This window comes from Neltuma alba, unplaced genomic scaffold (genome assembly GCF_004799145.2).
Source record: "Neltuma alba isolate B1F8T4 unplaced genomic scaffold, ASM479914v2 tig00011274_pilon, whole genome shotgun sequence".
Lineage (NCBI taxonomy): Eukaryota > Viridiplantae > Streptophyta > Magnoliopsida > Fabales > Fabaceae > Neltuma > Neltuma alba.
The window spans coordinates 193,689-201,428 of record NW_021635984.1 but is presented as its reverse complement, the minus strand read 5'-3'; the positions used below and the strand labels follow the sequence as shown (position 1 = coordinate 201,428).

Sequence of the window (7,740 nt, the reverse complement as noted above, 5' to 3'; positions counted from 1 at the left end):
TTGCGTCTGGGTCCAGGCCCATACTTAAAAAAAATAAAACACGTTCTTTTACATAACTATTTTATAAGAAAGATTAACCCAGACAAATAATCATACATAAGACAACATCATAAATCAAACATCAACATATAAGGAAGTTCACGAGACAAAACATAGTAACTTCAGATAGAACTACTGTAATCATCCTAGCTAATAACCAAACTAAAGCATGACAGTACAATTTGAGGGATTAAAAAGTTCACTAGCCAACTTTCAGCAGCAGGGGTAAAAGGATAAAATAAAGCATTCATGACACCACCCACTCATATAGAGATACTATTTCAGATACCCATCCCAGTCAGCCCAGGTTTGCTGCTAGGATAAAGCAACGTGTAGGGCATATTAACAGGACCATGTCAATTTTTAAGTCTCACGTCATTGTTGTCTCTTTCAATCTTTCCTCAATTTTTCTTATACTTTCTTTGAATCTCTCAAATGCCTCTAAGGGCTCTTTATCCGATATCCATCAGATATGTCAGCTTGTCCAAGGTATGCCTCAATAAAAGAATGCGTGGACAAAATAGCTAACACTGTGATGACATTAATTGCTGGGTCCTTCGAATTAATGGTTTTCAACAAACCTTTCTCTGGATTACTCTTAAGCTCTTCATATTCTAGGGTACCCTTTTGAGGCATGTAACGTCTAGTGATAGTAGGACGGTTGAGGATATAGCCCCCATATGGGTATTGCCCAAAATTAATAGCTGCATGGAGGGTTGAAGTAATCCATATCATAATTGTGTAGGATTCTATCAACTCTTCACGATTTTTCATCTAGGGCCACCCTTGATCATCTTTCTTGTCGCTATGACCTACCTGAATGAGTTCTTTCCACCATGATTGAAGTTCATTATCTTGTTGAACAGCTTCATCTCACTCATAGAAAAAGCAGCAGTAATCTTAGACCCAAGTCTTGATCGCAAACCAGACATCTAGTCCATCAACAGCATCAGGGTAATCCTTAATGGCAAGATTAAAGCCATGAGGAGAAGTTGAATCCTCAGTTGCCATTCCTCTAAATCAAGCAAGAAAATAGCATCAAAATTACATATGATACAATATAGAAACAAAGACTTCTTAATATTGATGATGACTTCTTTTGGTGATAGATATTTACCTCTTTAGAAGATCAATGGGCAGTGCTTGATTTGTAAAAACCCAATTCTTGTAAACCTTAGATGAGAGCTCCATAGAATATTTTCCTGGCAAAAATGTTGGCTCTATAATGCCATTTGCATTAACGAGAGATTGTCGAGCAAGTGCATTTATCTTCGTAGTATCACTAAAGCGCAGAGCTAGAAGTCTGAAAATAGGATGAATCATAATAAGCTGTCGATTTGTTGCAATGACGAAAGGCTCAACGATAGTGTGAGTGAGTAACCTGTTGTGATTCATGTAAGTAAAATTATCAATAGACAACTATGGAAAGGAGAAAAACATGAAATAATGTAAAAAATATGTGCGTGTATGTGTGTGTATGTATATAAATACCAATGGCTAATTAGTTGGTGATAATTATAGTTGGAGTCGTTCATCGCAATGTAGGTTTTAGCCAACATCCACCACGCCTTGTTCAATTGGCAAGTAGACTTGAGGAGTCCCATCACAACAACCATCTCGAGGCAAACTTAATCCAATTGCTAGTAGTTTTAAAGTCTCATCATTTTTCAAGAGCAGAATTGTCCTAGTAGCTTACGCTCTAGGGTGAACTTTAGAACAGCAGCTGTGTTTATTAGCCACAAATACGGAATGAAATCGTCATAATAATCCAATATAAACAATTTCTTGTCCTCTATTGCCCGATGAATCAAATGTAGAAAATTTTTTCTTAATATAGGAAATCAGTTGGACACATGAATTTTAAAGCACAATACTCTTTTGGATGAATAAAAAACCGTGGTTTTAGATTAGATTACCTATTGTACAGTGACAAATTCAATTATTTTTATGTATCTTGATATCTTTTATATGGGTTTTGTCAACTTAATTGGTCCCTTTTTGATCTTAATTGATTGTTAATTGATTTAATATATTTTATTTTGAATTATTATTTTATAGGGGCAAAATTGTCATATTTTGATTTAATTGTGACTAATTGATTTTTGAGGAAAATTAATGCTACCTTATCCTTAAAGTTTGTTTACAGGTTTTTGGAAGATTTAAAAATAAAAATAAAAATTAAAAAAAGGAAAAAATAATAAAAAATAAATTTAAAAAACAATAAAAAGAGCGTTTTGCTCCCCCTAACCTACCTACCCTAAATTATTCAAATCTTCATCTTCATTGGCGTGAAGGGTTGGAGCGGATGGCAGAACTAGCGTCCAGAACAAAGGGAGGCGAACACGCACAGAAGAGAGCACGGGAGTGGAGACGCGAACGGAGCTTGACGGTGAGCTCCTCTGTTCTGCTGCCTCTGCTCGTGTCTCTATTGTCACCATAAACTGTATCTTCTTCCTCTCCGCATTGCATGACAGAACTAGTGACGACATGACAGAACGAAGGACCAGATAACAGTGAGCTTCCATGGCAAAATCACACCACCAGATTCCATCTTCATTGTTCTTCATGGCTGGACCGAATTGGAATTTTGGTGGAGCTGTAGTGATGGTTAGGAGCAGCTAAATCCTTTCAATTCTCTAGAGCAATGGTTATGGCCTGAACTTAGAGCTTCAAAGGGGAGTTTCAACTCTTCCAATCTTTACTTCTTTCATTGTAATTGTGATTTCTAGGTCTTAGAATGAATTTTACAATATTTGAATGTGCTGTGATGATTTATATTTGTATTGAGATTGGTTATAGTTGCTAGAATCTTTAATTAGCATTTGACATTATGTTGTGATTAACTTTAATTTCTTTACATTGTACTGGGTCAGACTATGTTTTGAAATTATTGTGAATATTTAGTGGTAATTCAAGGTGGCTTGGTTATTGGACTAAAAATGTTAATTGTTTTTCTTTGATTCTCTTTGGCTAATTGTGCTAAAACAGTTTAATTGTGAATAATTAATATGTAAGGTGGCTTGGTGTTGATTATTCTAATTAAACCGAGTCTAAGGGGTGGCCCTTAGAGTGTTTTGAATTTAGCTAACTCCCAAATTAATTGAAGTAATGATAGCCTTAATCATTGTACTAGAGGATTGCTTTTCCATTTGCTGTCACTTGTTAATTCTCTTTGCTTATTTCATTCATATCTATTTTATAAACTAAAAATTCAAAAATTATTTACTCATTTTGCACTCTTTTAAATTTCGCTAATTAGTTAGGCAAAAAGAAAATCAATCCCTTTCCAAGTCAATTCTTTATTTTTGATACTTAGTTTGCTTAGGATTTTAAATAAAGGCTTCTCAAAGTGAAACGACCCGAGTTTTGCACTATATTGCGTTACTTGGATTTATTTTTGATTAGGAATTCCAAGGCAAATGACAAAGGCTCTCATCATACAGATATATCGCCCTTCTAGGTTTTTCTTGAGATCATCACTTATTTTGCAGATAGTACCATCCACCTTGCTTTTAACAGGCCAATCCTGCAAAGAAATGCATATATACATAAAAGAAATGGAAGCCTCCATTGTGAGACTTTCGCTCGCAGGGTTATCATAAACATGATCCTTAATATACACCTGCATATATTTGACTTTAAAAGAAAATTTTTATTATCTGAAAAAAAACTCCAGTTCTTTCAATTGATAGTGCAATCTAACTATTGACTACAAATAACTAGGCATACTTGGAGATAGCAAATTTTGACCGGGTTTACTCCAGCAAGCATTTCTCTTGCGAATTCTTCATCTTTAATCCATGCATTTTTGTTATCTGCAAAAGCTCCATTCAATAATATTTAGTGCCCTTGCAATGACCGATATATTGCATAATACTAGTGAGAAAATCGTTAGAGAAACTCTTGTCAACCATTTTCTTTCTACACACTACACCAATTCACGTGTGTACTGCACCAAGGGGATAGACGATGATCCTTAGGGACACTTATTTTAATCATTTCACAACTCCCTTTATGCATATGACCTAGAATATTTAATGCTTGAACATCATGAAATGATAGACCTACATATATATATATATGGCATACCTCTAATCACCTGTGGCTTTTGAAATTTGAGCAATTCTTCTCCATCAATTAGGAAAACTTCCTTTAATTTTTGGAGTGGAATAAGGTGACTTACGGCCTTAAGTAAAGTCTTTGACAACTTAAATCCACCTTTCTAGAGATCAAGAACTTCATCAAAGCTATCAAACTCTTCAGAAAGACGAGATTTCAAAGCAGGTCTAACAACCTTAGTCGTAGATGTGAATCCAAAAGTAACGAAGTCCGCATTCTTCAGTGGAGAAAATTCTTCGTCTCTTGGAATGTAAAATGGGGCCCAAAGCTTCACTCTGCTCTCATATTGGGGATCTGTAAAATGTCAAAATGATACGGTAAAATGCATTTTTAGATCGAGGCAGTTCTTTGCTTATAACCCAAAACATAATAATGTTTATGGGCGATTTAACCTAATTAAAAATAATAAATCTCAATAAAAACCAATTGTAGAAACCTAACCTAACTTTACTAACGACCTTCCAGTACGTCCTCTACGAGGGTAAGGATATTTAATTTCCCCTCCAACAGTTCCTCCAAGAATCGGACGGTCATAACTTTTTGGGATTGTTCAAGTCATTATAAACAGCATAATCATAGACCCTATCGCGTTCTTCAAGTTGCTTATTTCCAACTCCATCCCCTCTCAATTTGGATAATTCTTCCTGTCTATATCTACGGAGTGGATCTGATGTTTTATCGGGAAGATATGTCTGCAATACATTGGACGAACGTTGTTTCTTGTCAGAAACTGAATAATTAAATAGTTCAATATATGAACAGTCTACTTCACCTTAAAGTGGAGGCTGCATTACCTTGTTGCTGAAGAAAATGCGACCCTCTTCATATCTATTTGCAGGGTAAACCCAAGAATTGCAAGGGAAGTAGATTTCACTTTCACCGACGAGTGGAACATTTTTTAGCATCAAACTAATAAGGAAGAACTCATTGGGATGCTTATTCTTAATAAAAATTGCTCCTGGAATCCCTACTTCTTCTGGCCACTCAAACTGTACTTTGAATTCAAATTTTTCAGCTGTCAGATCTGGGGATTTAGTAATCCACTTTTCCAGATATGCAGGCTTTCCAAGTTTCCCTTTGGCTCCCCTTTCTACGAAAACAAAAGTTTTGGAATTATCAACAAGCTTCATATTGAATATAATGATATTATAATTATTAAGCAATAGAAGGTGTTTTGGTAAATTTATATGTTATATATATTTATATATATATACTTATTTGGTCCTATTTATAAGACAGAGAGAAGGCCTTTTTGGGTCCTATTTATAATATAAGTCATTTCATAAAATTTTACTATGAATGTACTATTTTATCCTTTATTGTAAATGTTAAATAGAGGTAAAGTTGAAAAGTTATATTTTAATGAAGAGTTAATACATTTTAAGATTTTTTTTGTCTATGTGAAACATGCTAGAAGTAACTTATAAATAGAATCAAATGAATATATATATAATGCCCAATTTTCTGTTTGTTAATAGGGTGATATCATATACTCTCTCTGATCTTTTTTATAAGAGTCCGAAATTTAAATTGCCTTTGGTCCTTTTTATAAGATGCTATTAGTATACTAGAAGCACTAAAAATAAAATTAGGATGCCAAGTGCACAAAAAAAAAAAAAAGGAAGAAGAAAGATCAGAGTATTAGATGCACCATGAAAAAGATTGGGGTATTGAATGTGCCTTTACCCTTTATTCATTTAAGACTGTTGTAGCTCAAAGCAAAATTTATATCATGCCCGATCCTCATTATAAAGAACTCTTACTTGTTCATGATATATAATATGCTTTGTCTTAAGCATTAATTCTTTTTGGTGACATGCATTAATTTTTTAATCTAATATCCTTAACTAACAATTAACCTTTCTAACTAACTAACCAAACTCCTCTAAGTAATTATTTTTATTTAGTGAAATTTTGAGATTTTACGATAAACAATTGATGTTGGCTAACTTTTTTTAACTTGTGGAAAATAACTAATTAGAACGAGTAATAAACAAATGAAAAAAAGAAAAAAAAAGAAACTATTAAACTTAAAACATGAATAGAAGAAATTGTCATAGAAGAACAAAAGTCCTCTACTATGTAAAAAAGTAATAGATGCATCCCATATTGCCTAGCTCTCAGAAAGTAACAATTTTAAGAAAACATATTACGTTAGCAAAATAAACGTGAAACATAATCTTAATGCTTTATTATCAACATCAGCCTTGCATTTGGAGAGTAGCGAGGGGGCTCATGATGAGAGATTAACAGACCATCCTTGACATACTTTATCTTTCTTTGGAACGAATGTTGCAGCTGATATTCCGAGCAAAAAGAAAAAAAGAAGCTTTAATTTGATGAAGAGAAAATGGGAACTGAGGATGAAATTGGAGAGAAGTACAAAATTGAGAAAATTTTCAGGAGAAAACAAATGAGGCCCCATGCCTCTTTTTTTTTTTTGAAAATGAAAAAAAATGATTCATAAATGAATCATGAAGCATAAATAGATAAAATGGTGGGAAATATAGGATGAAGAAGAATAAAGGAGAATAAGCACGGAAGAAATGGAAAGGAAAAAATGCTTGCAATAAGAAAAGGGCATGGAGAAATCCCACCTTTAAAGCAAAAGTAGCGAATTTGTAGGTGAGAAATCAATCAGCCAAAATAGAGACGAAGTTGAAGACCCCTCTAGTTGATCTCTCGGCCAATGAAGAAGCCTGTGAAGAAGAAGAAATGAAAAAGAAAGAGAAAAATAGATGAGACAAGGAGAGATTACAAATATAGAGGGTGAGAGCAGAGCATTATGTTTAAAAAAAAAAAAAATTCTCCCTTCAAAAGAGGAGCAACGACTTGAGCAAAGGTGGAATTGAATGAAGCTTCCAGAAAATTTTCTCCCCCCGTCCCTCACCGGCATTGGTGAAGAGAAGAAGAAAATGAGGGGAAAAGGAAACAAATTAATAGAGCCTCAATTTTGAATTTGAACAGAGAAGCAGGCATAGTAGGTGAAAAATATGACAGATGAGAACAACCTCATAAGGGGAAAAAAAAATGGTGGAGCCATATGCAGCTGTCACTGTTTATAAGCTAAGTTGTTACTGTTCATAGAACAGCATTTTGAGTGAGGAGCCGATATGGATATGAATATGAGCCGGCTGATCATTGATTTTTATTTATTACTATATGTTGATACTTAACAGGAGGACTAGCGGTGGGTATTGGGTTAAGTGCTGACATGGATAATTAATATAGGTGGCACACTTTGATTGGCTTCATGGACCTACTTGACCTAACCAACCTGACCTAAGTTTACTCCTTAAAAATAAACCAGAAGTCATTGATAATACTCCTTCTCATCTTTAATAATATAGAGTTTATTTTATAGTGCAATTTTTATATTAAACATCGGAGGTATTAATAGTATATTAATTAGTTTTACATTGCCAAAAAGGAGCTAGGTGGTCGCACGAGGCAAAAATGAAATCAGAGAAAGGGAGAGGGAGAGAGACAAATACGGATAAACTAAGCCTCAATGATAGGCCTCACCTCTCAATGTTGAAATATAACTCATCAATAACCAATAAGAATTGGGATTAGCTCCCC

The 7,740-nt window shown here is 34.2% G+C and overlaps 1 pseudogene; it reads right to left on the bottom strand.

Moving 5' to 3' along the window:
• Window positions 1-302: 302 nt before the first annotated feature.
• LOC114763290 (seed linoleate 9S-lipoxygenase-3-like) lies at window positions 303-5,288 on the bottom strand (annotated as a pseudogene).
• Between the last annotated feature and the right edge of the window lie 2,452 nt (window positions 5,289-7,740).